At 39.2% G+C, this 16,839-nt stretch overlaps 1 pseudogene; it reads right to left on the bottom strand.

The window, feature by feature from the left end:
- Positions 1 to 1,288: 1,288 nt before the first annotated feature.
- Positions 1,289 to 16,839, bottom strand: part of LOC103303783 (jun dimerization protein 2-like) — a 38,519-nt pseudogene continuing 22,968 nt past the window's right edge.

Genomic DNA, 16,839 nt, shown 5'->3' on the forward strand with positions numbered 1-16,839 from the left:
GGGCCCCGTGTCACCTTCCGCAGAGGGAGGCCAGACTGTGGCTTAGGCCCACGCCCCACAGGGAGTGAGCCTAAGCTGTCAGTAAGACATCCCCTGAGGGCTCCCAGACTGTGAGAGGGCACAGGCCAGGCAAGGGGATCCCCCCCGACCCCGAGTGCATGAATTTTTGTGCACCAGGCCTCTAGCTCTAGTATATTTAGAAATTTCACTTTGAAATCATGTTGACATTAGAAATCAAATCCATTGCAGGTGCTATTATACCTATGGCTGAGTAATGTCACCAGGTATTGTGGATCTTTAAGAGTCGTGTTTGCCTTTTTCATTGAGATTACAGCTTATTTGTGTTCTCCACATTTTTTATTAAAATGAAAATTATTTTCTTTTGTTGGCCTAGTTATGAAGAAACAGAAAATCTGAACAGATTGGAAACCACTAACAAAATCAAATCAGTAATCACAAAAATGCCAAGAAACAAAAGCTCTGGACCAGATGGCTTTATAGGATAAATATTGTATAATCATATAATCATACAAATTAGGTACAGAAAAAGCATTTGATAAAATCCAACATTCATTTGTGATTAAAAAAACAAAAACAAAAACCTCTCAGCAAAGTGGGAATACAGGGAACATACGTGAACATAATAGAAGCTTTATATGGCAAAACCACAGCTAACATCACATGTAACGATGAAAAGCTGAAAGCTTTTTCTTTATGATCAGAAACAAGAAAAGGATGTCCACTGCTGCAGTCTTTTCGCTTCAAGGGTCCAGGAATCTGAATCAGGGACTGCGACATAAATGGATACACTAGACAAGAAATATAAGTTTGGAAGGCATTGGGAGAGCCAGACGGAAACCCTTCTCTAGTGGAATGGGCTCCTCGAATGTCTGGACCCACAGCTTTTTATTCACACATTTTTCCCTTTAGCAAAGCAGATATACATATTAAAGGTAAGGTTTGGTAAACAATAAAGGATTATCAGGTTAGGGGAATTGCCCTCAACTGTTTGGCAGCAGGTAATAATATGCAGATCTTCAGCCCTGCTGAAGATGTCCATCAGCCTTCTGACTAACTTCTCGCATTTATTATGCTAACTACTATTCTCAGCCTCCAGCAGTCCTCTTTTATCATTTTTTTTTTTAACATACACTATAAGTCCTAGCCACAGCAATCAGGAAAGAAAATTAAAAGGTATTCAAATTAAAAAAAAGAAGAAGTAAAACTGACATCATTTGTAGAACACATGATACCATAGAAAGAGAACTGGCTTGTTGATTGATCTTCCCTAGCTGAGTCTCAACTTGCCCATAAGTGTCAATTCCATTTTAGCAAGTGGTGTTGGTCGTACTATAAACACCTCCGTGCTCAGCTAAAACACAATAAAGAACAATCTTATTCTCAAGAACATCTTCCGCCAGAAAGTCCAGGGATTTCTGATGGGCAGCTATTGCTTAGCAATAGATTCTGCAATGTCTTGAATAGCTAAGAAGAGGTTCCTGATCATAGCCTCATTTTGACTTACTCCTAGCCAGGGCATTAGCAATCTGCCCAAAGAAGCCAATATTGAATCATGAATGTCTTCTGGTAATTCTTATTTGACACTGTTACTAGGAACTGGAAAGGTGACAGCATGGAGGCCAGTAAAATTCAAGGGCCTGTAGATCACGCAGACGCTTTTATTCTGGTTAACTTTGCCTTGTCCCTTTCCTTGTACAGAACCTGGATTTAGAGATACCTGCTTTTGGAAGTGATAACCAGAGGCAGGAAAAATGGAACCCATGGTTAGGGAGTGTGACTAGAACTGAGGCATTAAAAATACAGAAGTTTGTGATGGGCCGAACTACAGTATCACTAGCATTGTGAGAAATTCAACAATCATTTGGAGTGTGATTTACCACCCCCATTGCAATGACCAGAAGTATGTGAAAAAGAACATTATTTTTCCAGGCCAGAAAATGAGAAAAGGTGAACAAAACAATAATAAATGCATTAATGGTGTAATAATTGGGAAAACAATGATCAGAGATGGGAGGAGGAATGGAAAGAAACATCTGACATCTTAGGAGGAAGCAGTCTACCTATATGTCAGCTACTTCTCGTCCTACTCGATTTCATTTTGAGGTCTCCAACATTTGCACAAGGCCAGATGTCAGGTGGAACCTTCTTTAGCTGTATGATAAGCACCCAAGTTTCAACACTTTAAAATTTGGCAGTAGTATCAGTCATCACAAAGAGTACTTGGTACAAAAAAGAAAAAAACAGTCCTGACCAGTGTTGGTCAGTTGGTTGTATGGTCTTCCCATACACCAAACTGTGGTGGGGTTGATTCATTCCAGGGCAGGGCACATACTCAAGTTGTAGGTTTAATCCTAAGTCAGGGAGCCTGCGATCAGTGTTTCTCTCTCACATCAATATTTCTCTCTCTCTCTCTCCCTCTTCCTCTCTCTAAATATCAATAAAAATTTTAAAAGATTACTTGGTAAGGTTGTTCCAGGGATCTCATTTTTACAAAGCATCAGAGTAAAACAATAATTGTCTCTAAATGACAAAAGACTTTAAAATGCCCATGGTCAAAGATCTGATGAGAGTTCAGTACAATGAAATTGGCAAGAAAATGTGATTATCTCTGTAACATCTGAAAATAGTAACTGAAATTGTGACTAATAACATTATTCTGGGATTTATCAGATTTTTAGGAATTTTACAATTTCTAGAACACGAATTAATAACACTCATCCATACAACTATAACCTAAGAAAGTTTATCATTACTTATTTGACAATGCTTCTCATGTAATTTAACATAAGTGAACCTAATTAGTTTTAAATACCTCTTTTACAAGGTGAGAGACAAGTCCTTTGAAATTTTCCAGGGACCCTGTGAGAAAATCTCAAAGTTACTTTGAGGTCAGAAAGATGGTATTTATAATTTGATTTTGGGAAGTTGTCAAAACATCAAATGGCTTGAACATTTGACAAAATAGGATCACAGATTATTTACAAATGCTTAATTATCTATTTCATCAAAGTGACAATAGAAGATGTTAAAGGCAAATACAGAAGGTTACATAGTTGTGAACAAAACTTAGCTCTCTTAATATTGAGAAAACTGCATTTTCTTAAGTAATTAAACACCAAGTAGAGACAATATGAAGCACAGTAAATTATTTTGGTAAGGCACAAAAATAGCTTCCCAGTCAGATTACCCAAAAGGTTAAAAAACAAACAAAACCAAAAAAGCACAAGACTTTCACAATCTCTTATCAACAGCAGATCACTAGTCCAAAAAACATTGTTTTTTTAACAAAGAGAAAACCAAATTCTAATTTTGTACCAATATACTTTATGATATTAAAATTTGTTGTTTGGGATTACTACCCTAAGAATTCTTTATTCCTAGTAAAAACTAAGAAGTTAATGTGGATTGTCTGTTAAAACTAGTATTCTGTTGACTGGCAGATTTATAGATACATTTCATGATTTTTAGAAGTATGTTCTTTCTCATAGTAAAATTTTTAAAGTTGTACAAGATCTATTTATGGATAGACCCAAATATCTTTAGTTCCTTTGTAATAAAAAAGTAAAAAAAAATAATACTACTTGTGTTCAACAACTAACATTTTATTTGAGATGATCTAGATGATGAATATTCATCTTGTAATTTATCTCTACATAACTTTATGTTTTCAAAATCCAAAATCAAATCTATTTTATAAATAGATTTTATCCATTTATAAAATCTATTTAATTTACTTATTAACAATTATGTTTATGTCTCATGAGACATTAAACAGCCAACCATCTTCACTTATTTTTCTTGACAAATTCTATAACCAAGGTAATATGAGCATATTTGATTAGTAAACTTAGAATAAAAGTATTATTACTCTAGTATTTCTCAACAAAGTGTGTAAAATAATAAAAGTATTATATTTAATTCTGATAATTCTAAAGACATACTACTTTAAGTAAAACAATAAACTAAAATTAACTTTCAGTTCCCAAAGTGTACCCTAGATCATCTGAACTTGAAAACTACTTTGGTCAGTTTTGATATTTCTGAGTACATACTTGATTTATGAAAATATGTTTCTGTATTTAAGTCAATAAAGTAGAACTCTTTATAAATTAGTTTTGGTAATATCATTTAGAAGTAGAAAAAATTACAGTCATACATACATAGACATACAAAAACATATAGAAAGATGCAGATACTTTATAGTTTTTGTTTTAAAATTTCATCCATGAAACAGAATAATAGAAAACTCACTAGTTTATAAAAGAACAGTTAGGCACTCCCCGGTTTGGCTCACTGGATAGAGCATCAGCCTGCGGACTGAAGGCTCCCAAGTTCGATTCCGGTCAAGGGCACATGCCCGGGTTGTGGGCTCAATCCCCAGTGGGGTCGTGCAGGAGGCAGCCAATCAATGACTCTCTCACCATTGATGTTTCTATCTCTCTCTCCCTCTACCTTCCTCTCTGAAATCAATAAAAATATATTAAAAAAAAAAAGAACAGTTGGGTCCAAATTGTTTTTCTGGCAAATAGAATAAGTTAAGTTTACCTGTACAGATGATTAAAGCTTTCTTTTTTATATTTTTTTTTATTGATTATTAAGAGAGAGAGAGAGAGAGAGAGAGAGAGAGAGAGAGAGAGAGAGAGAGAGAGAGAGATATCACTGAGAGAGAAATGTCAACTGATTGCCTCATGCATGCTCCCTGCTGAGGAGCTAGCCCATGACCTGGTCATGGGCCCTTAAGGGAATGGAAACTGACTTCTCAGTGCATGGAAGAATGTTCAACCAACTGAACCACAACAGCCATGGCAAGCTTTTTAGTAATATCTGTAGAAGAGACCTTTAAGATTTATCAAAGACCTAGTTTTAGTTTTCAAAATAGCCTTTTTTTGTTTGTTTGTTTGTCCTTCTAAAAATTACCTTGGTTCCTGAAGACCATGTAGAATATTTACATCTTGCAAGGCACAGAGAAAGAATGCCAGCTCCCCCAAGAAGGACTGTTGTTCCCCATGTGTTTACAATGTCTGCAAGCCTTTTGAGATGGGTAGAGGAGGTTGGGTGGTTGGTGGAAAGGATAGGTGGGCTTTGAATTGTTTCTAGAGCTGCATTTCTGTTCTTGGAAAGGGAAGATTTATAAGGCAAATACAGTTGTTTTGAATGCCTTGGAGAATTGGGTTGCAATCTGAATGACCTCAAGAAGCTACCATATTCAACTACATTATCTTCCATTTTTAATTTGCTTTGTATCAGGGAGATCCTCAACTGAGATGGAAATCAAAAGATTCTTATGTTCTAGATTTAAAGCTGTGTGCCTTTGGAATGTTGTAGTAAATCCTTCCACAGAGGCTTCAGAATGTGTTTCTTTCCCTCTAGGTAAATAGTTTTCTTTTAGTTTAGGGAAGGCCGGAAAAAAAAAAAAAAAAGTAAAAATAATTTCTATCAGGCTTTGAATGTCAGCTTCTAATTGGCCAACTTCTGACCATGCTGTTAGTAAAAAAAAAAAAAAAAAATTATTTTAAACATCTTGTTAGGTTCCAGCTGGGGCAAACAGTAAATACTCCAGCCAGATTAAACAACCTCTTGGATACAAGAGATGTCCCCAAAGAGGGTGCCAAAGATTCTAACCTCCCAAGATTCAAAGGTGCCCCAAAGGTAACCAAAAGAAGGAAAGGCTCAAACAATTCCACTGAGAGTTGGCAATAATCAGTAAGACCCTGGATGCAAATAGAATGCAACCCACATTTCTGTCTGGCCATAGTTTCGGGGCCCCCAATCTGGTGGTTGCCAAGCAATGTTCTCTGGACACAAATGAGACAAACAAGAAGGAAATTCATGAGTCACAATTTAAAGATCTAACTTTTCTTTTCTTTTCTTTTTTTCTGCTGATCTGAATTTGAAAAGGAAGAAACAATGTAAAAGTTCAAGTCCCACACTAGCCAGTCACCACAGATAAGAGATCTGGGAGGCTGACTTTGGTAAGGATTCTTAGCCTTCTGTCAGTTTTCTCAGGAACTTATCTGCAGGCTTTGGAGCAACTGGGGTGTCCCAGTTGGGTCTCATCCTGGATAGCAGAAACTGTAGAGGAGAAAAAATAGTTTTCCCTCTATCCTTTATTGTTGAGTTCTTGGCTGAGACCCTGTTTTCTCTAGGGCACTTCATAAGTGGATACTTATCTAGGATAACATTTCTCCATTGTAGCTACTGCAATTCAAGATTAAGTCTGAAAGATTAATGCAAAGCTGTGGAGCCTGGATCTGAAGGGGTCTTACCCACAACTTCCAGAGGCAGTGAGAAAGCATTGAGTCCGGGGGCTTAATATGTACCTTCCTCTCCGGGGGGTTGTCAGGAATCTCCTTCAGTTCCATCTTCTGACACCAGAACTGTTAAAAGATAAACGGGGACATATTAAAAGTTTTAGTGTATTTGAGCAAAAGTTGATGCAAATCAGGTAGCACCCACGCTAGCTCAGAGTAAAGAGCTTGAGCCTTGGTTGGCATGGGAAATGGTTAGAGTGTCAGCCCATGCATCAAAGGATCACGATTCAATTCTTGGTCAAGAACCTGTACCTCGGTTGCAGGTTCTATCCTTGGCCCAGGTTGGGGTGTGTGGTTGGGGTGTGTACAGGAGACAACCAATTGATGTATCTCTCTCATATCAACGTTTCTCTCTTCTCTCTCTTCCTAATCCCTTTTCCCTAACCCCTTTCCACTCTGTAAAAATTAATGGAAAAAACATCCTCAGGTGAGAATTAACAAACAAAGAAAACATTTAGCCTGGCTGGTGTGGCTCACTGGTTGAGCATTGACCTGTGGATGAAAGGGGCCACATGCTGACCTGACAAGCTCAGGGGAGGCCTGCATGGCAGTCTTGCAAACTCAGAGACCTAAAGTAACCACAGAGGATGGTTTGAAATTAAACTTTAACTAAGAGCATTGATGGTGGGCAGTTACATCCTAGGCCAGTATCTTCACTGACTAGGTCAACCTTTACCTTAACTGAGCCTATCTGTCTTTTGCATCTATGATAACATAACCTTGAAATGTCTGGGTAACTTGTAACTTCCCTTTTTCTGGAGCCCTTGGGGCACAACCAAATGTGGTGGGCACCAGGACAGATACCACAAATTCCTTCATTATCATGTTAATTATTCCTGCACCCACCTAAGTATATGTCCATCATTTCACTTTTTATCCAATCCCAGGCGTTAACCCCTTCTCCCCACCCCACCTCCTTTGCTTTATCTCAACTCCTTAATCTATCACCAATGAATTTCATGTAGCTCACCTATGTCCCTCCTTTGATTGCAACGTATAAATACAAATGTAACCCGCCATTCTCCAGAGCATTATCTCAATTCATTGAGGTTCTGCTTCCCGACATATGTTGACAGTTTGGCTCAAATAAACTCACAAAAATTTTTTACAGGTTTCAATGGTTTTTTTTACATTAACAGACCTATGAACCAGGAGGTCATAGTTTGTTTTAATATATTTTTATTTGTTTCAGAGAGAGGAAGGGAGAGGGAGTGAGATAGAAACATCAATGATGAAAGAGAATCATTGATCAGCTGCTTCCTGCACACCCCCTACTGGGGATGAAGCCCATAACCTGGGCATGTGCCCCTGACTGGAATCAAACCTGGGACCCTTCAGTTCACAGGCCAATGTTCTATCCATTGAGCAACCTGGCCAGGGCCAGGAGATCACAGTTTGATTCCTGGTCAGGGCACATGCTGGGGTTGCAGGCTTGATCCCCAGTAGGGGCATGCAGGAGGCAGCCCATCAATGATCAATGATTCTTTCTCATCATTGATGTTTCTCTCTCTCTCTCTCTCTCTCTCTCTCTCTCTCTCTCTCTCTCTCTTTCTCTCTCTCTCTCCATCTCTGAAATCAATAAAAATATATTAATAAAATGAAAGAAAAAAAAGAACTTGGAGGAATGAAGGATTTTTCTATAGATAGAAAGGAGTGGAGTCAATAAAGTTATAGGGCACCAAGCAGGTTGATTAATGAAAGTTACTTTCTTTTAGGAAATGGCAGGCGTTTTTTCAGGCAGATTACCTGATTAGTGCTGAAACAGGAATTTTTGGGGGTGAAAAAGACAGGTTTTAGGAAATTTTAGAAATTTTGGAAATTAAGGGGATGATGGAGGAAGCGCAGGGGTGCAGAACAGCAGAAGGCATATTTCCATAGAATAGGGGAGCTGAAAAGCTGCAATAGGTACATTTCCATAGAATGAGGGAGCTGGGAACACCAAAGGGTTTATATTTACAAAATAAAGGGAAGGAAGCCCTTCATCCAGAAGGAGAAGAAGAAAGCCCAAAGGGAATAGGAAAGCAATAAGGAAGGAGGGGGGAGGCGGGGGAGCCCAAGAGAATAGTGACCAATCAGAGGGCATATCAAGGCACCAGGATCTGCAGCCTTTATAAGCCACAGGGAAAATAACTCAGTGGGACCCTTTCCCCCTCCCTACATGGGAGTCCATTCTGTAGGACTCTTTCCCTCTCCCTATGTGGAAGCCTGTACTTGTTCTTCAATAGATCTCTACCTTTGCTATACCACTTTCTGTCCATGGATTCATTCTTTGATTCCAGGGGACAAAGAATCCGGGTTCCAGTCCAAAAATTCCGTTTCAATGCTGATGGGTGATTCCTAGTTGACCAATTTAAAATTCCATTTCTGGGAGAGCTGTAATTATAAAATTAAATTATTGTTTTGTAAAATGGAGCTTAGCATAAGTGACTCTGTTTGGGGACTGTTTTCTTATTTTTAACAATACTTAAGGTTTATTTTTTTTTTTCAAGAACACAACTAATATATAAAGCAGAACTGCAAACTGTGAATCCATGTCTTCAAGTTCCATTTATATTGACTAGTATTTAAAAAATGGAATTGTCATGCCATTAACAGGGATATTCACACTCTAATTTACCATTGATACTTCCTCACTCTGATGTGTTTCAAACATCCATGTTGCCAGGTCATTTGAGAAGGCATTGGGTTTGCAAGTGATAATGAAGTTTTGGACTGGAACCCGGATTCTTTGTCCACCAGAATCAAAGAATGAATCCACTGACAGAAAGTGGTATAGCAAAGGTGGAGATTTATTGAAGAACAAGTACAGAGTCCCACGTGGGGAGAGGGAAGAGTCCCACAGAACTGACTCCCACGTGGGGAGGGGTAAAATGGTCCTCCTGGGTTCTCTTTCTCTGTGGCTTATAAAGGCTGCAGATCCTGGGGCCTTGATAGCCCTTCTGATTGGTCAATATTCCCTTAGACTGGTTACTATAGTAACTCCTGTGCTCAAAGGTCTCCCCTCCTCCTTCCTTATTGTTTCCCCACTCCCCTTGGGCTTTCTTCTTCTCCTTCTGAATGAAAGGCTTCCCTTTATTTTGTAAATATAGACCTTTCTTGGCTACTTCCAGTTCCCTTTTCTTATGGAAATATTCCTGTTGCTGCTTCTTTGTCCTATGGAGATGTAACTGCACCTGGCTTCCTTGTGTTATGGAAATGTACCTTCTCCCAGTCTGTGGCCCTGTGTTTTTCCATGGATCCCAATTCTAAAAAATCCCTAAGCCTGCCTATATTCCCCTAAAATTTCTGCTTCATAAGTGCTAGGGAAACATAATTAAAAACAAAATCTTCTCCCAACCCACATATTCTCTCCACAGAGGTAGTAGAGACACAGCACACTTTTATTATTGAATCAAATTTAATCTGAATGTGATATGCATCACAGACAATCTGCTAAGAAATTACAGAGACAGAAAGAAATCTCATCCCTTTTATAGCCAAGTAGATTCAACCAATATTTCCAAGTTAAATAATAACTGGTCCTCAAGTAAGAGGGCTTGACAACACCTTTTCTCACACAAACTTTCCCTAGCTTTACCTAGTAATCAGAGTGACCATCTGCGTTAGCTTGTTAGCTTTATCCACAGAAAAACAAAAAACAAAATCCATACCTTTAATGACTAAAGATAGCTTTGCAAATTGGCTCAAAGTGCCCAGGGATGTTATCCTCCTATCATCCCACAGAAACTGGGAAATATGGGTGCTATCTTTCTTAATGTTTTTATTCTAAAAAGATGGCTCCCATGTCCTGACAAAAACATTTCTGGGTCCTTCTGGGGCTGACGAGCAGCCCCTGAGTGATGGGTGAACAGATTACTCCAACATAGTTTCACTGTGGGGGAGAGGGCTAAGGGATGGCCTGGCTGATCACAACCAGTCAGCCTCCATTGTCTGTCTCCTTAGGCTTTTATTGGAATTTTTAACTTTAGATACAATCAGTAGGGTAAGTAATCTTGGGAGGACACATGAGTTTACATTGTCCTCTAGGCAAGGACATGCAGGTTTTAAGCATAAGGATTCCAGTAAACACCCCGGGGTCTGCACATGCACAGACTTGTTTGGAAAGGTCAAGGGATAACCAGGAGTACCACCTCGGACACTCCCCTGTCTCCCTAAGTTGGAATTTCGATAAATCGGCAGGCGGCCTTCCACCCACTCCCCTTTTCTCAGAATGTTCTCCTTACAACTTTCTTTTTTTTTTTTATGTTATAATAGAAATTTATTTATTTATTTATTTATTTATTTTTCTTAATTTATTTATTGATTAAGGTGTCACATATTTGTCCTCATCCCCCTATTCCCATCCCACACCCCTCCCCACGGATGCCCCAACCCCCTGTTGAACTTAACCATTGGATAGGCTCATATGCATGCACACAAGTCCTTTGGTTGATCTCTCCCCCCTCCCCCCAACCTCCCCTATCCTCCCTCTGAGGCCCGATAGTCCGATCGATGCCTCCTTGTCTCTGGTTCTGTTCTTGTTCATCAGTCTATGTTGTTCATCATTTCCCTTAGATGAGCGAGATCATGTGTCACTAGAGATATACTTATAAGAACTGAATGTGAGACGAGCAATAATAGTTATGCTGACAGGCAGATGAATCAGTCTGTAGTGAGTTTCTTTCTGGACCAACAGTTCTTTTGAGACCCAATTTCAATATCCACCAGTTCCTTATGTGTACATGTCAGCACTGACCCCTCAGCTCTGGATGGTGGACAAATGGTGGTAATGGAGGTCCGACTCCCTCTGGTTTGGTCTCAGCCAGACCCAGGGGCACGGCTTCACCCGGACTCAGGTGCACGTGGCCTCACCCAGACCCAGGGGCGCGTGGCCTATCCCAGACCCAGGGGCGCGTGGCCTCACCCGGACCTAGGTGCGCGAGGCCTCACCTGGACCCGGGACCCAGCCTCACCCGGATCCAGGGACACATGGCCGCACCTGGACCCGGGGGCGCGTGGCCTCTCCCAGACCCAGGGGGGCGTGGCCTCACCCGGACCTAGGTGCACGAGGCCTCACCCGGATCCAGGGACACATGGCCTCACCCAGACCCAGGGGCGCGTGGTCTCTCCCAGACCCAGGGGCGCGTGGCCTCACCCGGACCTAGGTGCACGAGGCCTCACCCGGATTCAGGGACACATGGCCTCACCTGGACCCGGGGGTCCTTACAACTTTCTAACCAAGTATCTTGTGCTCCCCAACAGGTCATAAAGCTGACAAAAGGCCTACCTAGTATTCAGAAAGATTCATATACATTTCAAAAAGAAGAGAAAGTACGTACAAGTAAATTTTTCTAAAAGAAAGGTTATGAAAAAGAAGTGACACACTAAAGTTTCTTCAGTTACTTAAAGTTTTGTTTTATTTTCTTATTTTTTATCACCATACACAAAGTCCACCTGACTTTCCTCCCCTACATAAAAGCAGCTTAAAAATATTTTTAATATAGTGCTTTTAAACAATGGAAATTATTGGCACTTATGAAGTAATTATAGTTTTGAGAATTAGAGAGCTTTTCCAAATGAAGTTTCTAGGAACCCTTAATCTTAGATGCTGACTGACTAGAGATCAGTCAGAATTTAATTCAAATATTGTCATTCTTTTTATTTTTTTTTAACTTTAAACAAATAATTTTTAATATTTCAATTACAGTTGACATATTATATTTTATTAGTTTCAGGTATACAACTCATTGATTAGACATTATATAACATACCAAGGAATCATCCCAATAAATTTTGCATCCATCTGGAAGCATACATAGTTATTACAATATTATTGACTACATTCTCATCCCACTCACTATTCTGTATCTACCAATGTGTACTTCTCAATTCCTTCACCTTTTTCACTTATCCCACCAAACTGCCTCCCATCTGGCAGCCATCAAAATATCCTCTGTGTTGATGAGTCTGTTCCTATCTGCTTGTTTGTTTCTTTTGGTCTTAGATTCAATTACTGATGGATATGTATTTATTGCCTTTTATTACTCATATTTTTGGTGATTTTTTTTCTTCTTCTTCCTCTTCTTAAAGAAGACTGTTTAACATGTCTTGGTTTAGTGGTGATAAATTCCTTTAGTGTTTTCTTATCTGAGGGGCTCTTTATATGTCCTTCAGTTCTAAATGATAGCTTTGCTGGGTAGAATAATCTTTGTTGTAGGTCCTTGCTTTTCATCACTTGAATATTCCATGCCAATCCCTTTTGGCCTGCATAGTTTCTGTTGTGAAATCAGTAGACAGTCTTACCAGAGCTCCCTTGTAGATAACTAACTTCTCTTCTCTTGCTGTTTTTAAGATGCTATATTATTAAACTTTGGCATTTTACTTATGATGTGTCTTGGTGTGGGCCTCTTTGGATTGAATTTGTTTGGGACTCTGTGTTTCCTGGACTTATATGTCTGTTTCCTTTGTCAGATTAAGGAAGTTTTCCATCATTATTTTTTTAAGGTTTTGAGTTGATTTTTTGAGACAGAGGAAGGAAGAGGGAGAGAGAGAGAGAGAGAGAGAGAGAGAAGCATCAGTCAGCTGCCTCCTGCACACCCCATTCCTTGGATCAAGCCCAAAACTTGAACATGTACCCTGACAGGCAACCTTTTGGTTCATGGGACAAGGCCCAACCAACTGAGCCACACTGGTTAGGGTCTATCATTATTTTGTATATAGGTTTTCAATTCCTTTCTTTCTCTCTTCTGCTGCCAACACTCTCATAATGCAAATGTTGGTACACTGGAATTTGTTCCAGAGGCTTCTATGCTATCCTTATTTGTTTTTTGTATTATTTTTTTTTTATTTTTGCTGTTCTGATCAGGTATTTTCTGCTTCTGCTTCCTAATCTTCTAAAGCTCTGATTTGATTTTCTGTTTCATTTATTCCACTTATGACCCCCTATAATGTATTCTTCATTTTTGAGTGGTTCTTTTTTATGTTTTCTATCTCCATTTTTATGTTTCCTAACCCTTTGTTGAAGTCCTCACTTAGTTCATCTACTCTTCTACTATGTTCATTGTGCGACATTCTTATAACCAGTGTTTTGACCTCTGTATCTAATATATTTCTTAGCTCCATTTGTTTAAGTCTTTCTCTAGAGTTTTGTTCTTTCTCACATTTTCCATGTTTCTTTATCTCCTTATTTTGGCAGCCTCCTTGTGTTTGTTTCTATGTATTATATAGAGCTGCTATGTCTCTTAGATTTGGTAGAGTTGCCTTATGTTGTAAGTGTCCTGTAGAGTCCAGTAGCACATCCTCCCCACTCACCAAGCTGGACACTCCAGTTGCAACCCCTCCCACTATGTGGGTTGTGTATACCCTCCTATCATAGTTGAGCCTTGATAGCTGTTGGCACATCAATGGGAAGGATTTACCCCCAGGATGATCAGATGCAAGGACTGGCTATGAACACCATGGAGTGGCCAACTCTATGGAGCAGGACTTGCTTCAGTAGGGCTCTGGTGCCTGCTGTGGGTGTGGCCTGTGTAGGTTGTTGAATGGTGCTTTGATATGGTTTATAGCTGTCCACTGAATGCACTGGGTTGTGCCTGGGACCACCTGACATAAGATACAAAGCCATCTGTAGATGGCTACTAGTTATGGTAGGCTGGAGGTGCCCAGGAGAGGCCACATTGCTAACTAAGGTGGTTGCTCCCAGTGTTAGGTCTGGGGCCACTTAGAAAGAGGTATGGGGCACCCATAGGCCAGCTCTGCTTGTTTGAGATATTTTTAGGAAAGTCTGAAGCATGAGCCAAGATAGGCCATTCTTATGGAAAAGCCACTGGAAAGAGGTTGGGTGGGTCCAAAATTTGGGTGGATTGGAATCTCAGAAATCACCAGGGCAGGGCAAACAATATTCTCTAGGTTGATGGAGACTCAGATATGGCATCTACCTGCTGGTTTGGCTGTGGGGAGGGCTCAGAAAAGGAACAATGGCCTCTGTCAGCACTTCTGTCTGGAAGAAAGCTACCCTTGCATTTTTTGCCCTGATACTAGACACTGTAGTTCTTCCCTGTATGCCCCTGGCACCTTTTGAGTGGCTTCCCTAATGCTAGAGCTCACAGCAAGTGAATCCAAATAAGTCCATGTGTGGGCCCTTTAAGAGAAATGCCTAGGACTCCAGCAGCTCTTCATCTCAATCAGCCACAATCTCTGCTGGCTTTTACTGCCAGAAGTTTTGGGGCCATCTCTTCCCAGCACCAGAGCCCTGGGCTAGGATCCCTTGCTTCACAATAAATAAATCCCTCCGGATCTTTATCTGCCACACATGGGTGCGGGACCAACCCATTCTACCTCTGCTCCTCCTGCCAGTATGTGGCTTCTTCTTTGTATCCTTTGTTGTAGAATTTCTGTCCAGCTAGATTTCAGACAGTTATGAATTATAGTTTTTCTGTAGTTTAGTTGTAATTTTGATGTGGTTATGGGAGGATTGTACTACCACACTTGCTTATCTACACCACCACCTTATCAAATTCTCCTCAGACTATTCTGAAGCAGGTTACCCCATAACATCACCTAAATCTAGACAACCATAGTGAAAAAATAGCCTTGCATAATAGTTTTTGGATTTGCTTAATTATCTTTTGATCACCCTTAGGCAACTTGTTTCTCTAATATAATTAGTAATTTCTGATTATGCCTGGAGACACTTTTTTTCATTTTGGCAAACAAAAGATAATCCCTGGTCCATAAGGGAATTATTGCCATTACATCAATAATTCAGAGCATGTCCTATGAGTACCAGACCCATACAAATTGTACTGCTATTATATGGCCTAACCATATTTTGAATCAGACAGTATTTTGAAAAGAAAAAAAAATACATATAATTATTATTATATTTAATTTATAACCTGAGGAAGACTAAAGTTAATGAAAGTTGACTGCTTAATTTGAAGTACACCTTTTATGAGTAATTGGCTATTGATTACTTTTATTTTATAGCACCATATTTGAACCATAAGGCATGAATGTCTTTAACTTTAGTTCGTCAGATAATAAGTAGCAAAATTACTAACATAAATATGATTAAATTATTCATTTAAAAATGACACCTTGTTATAACCATATGAGTAACAATAGTTTTTTTTTTAATTAAAATTGTTCACCAGTAGATTCAAAATTATCATAACCAGCTTTGACCCAGTTTGGCTCAATGGATAGAGCGTCGGTCTGCGGACTGAAAGGTCCCAGGTTCGATTCCGGTCAAGGGCATGTACATTGGCTGCGGGCACATCCCTGGTAGGGGGTGTGCAGGAGGCAGCTGGTCGATGATTCTCTCTCATTGATGTTTCTAGCTCTCTATCCCTCTCCCTTCCTCTCTGTAAAAAATCAATAAAATATATTTTAAAAAAATGTTTAATAATTTAAATAAAAATAAAATAGAAATATTTAAAGTGAAGAGATAATACTGTAAGTCACTTTTTCAAGATAAAATATGACATTTTCTTCTTTAGAAATATTTTTTTACTTGTTAAAACATAATTAAAATATTGGATAAAAGGCCCTCAGTCATTCACTATCATGTTTATATTTGTGAGGGTTATTTATTACAGAACTAATGGAATAGGAAAATATTTCTGAAAGACATATTTAGAAAAATGACAATTATTATTGATTTTCATTAGGGAAAAATCCTATAGCCTAAAGAAAACATGATGTAATGCCCATAGATTATGATTCTTTTGGGCCAGCTAAGGTTATTATTTCTGTTTTTAATTTCCAATGCCAATTACTTTCTCCCACTGCGCAGCAACACAAAACAAATCGAGAAATAAACTGTTTTACTCTATTTATGCCTTTTAAGTTCTTCAAACTCTTTAGCCAGGGAGCAAACTCTCATCCCAGTCCAATGCAAAACCAAACAAAACAAAACACCATTTCACTTCTCTAACCCTTTCTCTACTGTGTGTTTTTTTAAAGTATATCTTTATTGCTCTTTAGAGAGAGGAAAGGAGAGGGAGAGAGATCTAGAAACATGGATAAGAGAGAATCATTGATGGGCTGCCTACTACACTTCTGGGGATCAAGCCTGAAACCTGGGCATGTGCCCTTACCTGGAATCAATTGGCGACCTCCTGGTGCATAGGTTCACACTCAACCACTGAGTCACACTCTGGCCAGGCTCTACCGCTATATATATATATATATATATATATATATATATATATATATACCCAAATCTAGACAATTTCAACTATCTGTTTAAATATTCTTTTCTTTTCCTTCCACCTTGCTTTGGTTTTGGTTTCATTGGCACTTCTTCCTGGAAGTCTCTCATGCATTCATCTAGCTCCTTCTCTTACAGTATTAACCTATCTTTCAAGACATAGGTAAGTGCTACCAATAGCTGGATTCCATCACCTCCACACCCTGAAATGATCATCTCTGAACTATTATAACACCAAATTTATATCATCTTTTCATATATCCATTCAACACATAATTGCTGAATGACTGCTGTGTGCCTGGGAATGTTCTAGGT

This window comes from Eptesicus fuscus, chromosome 13 (assembly GCF_027574615.1).
Source record: "Eptesicus fuscus isolate TK198812 chromosome 13, DD_ASM_mEF_20220401, whole genome shotgun sequence".
NCBI classification, from domain to species: Eukaryota; Metazoa; Chordata; class Mammalia; order Chiroptera; family Vespertilionidae; genus Eptesicus; species Eptesicus fuscus.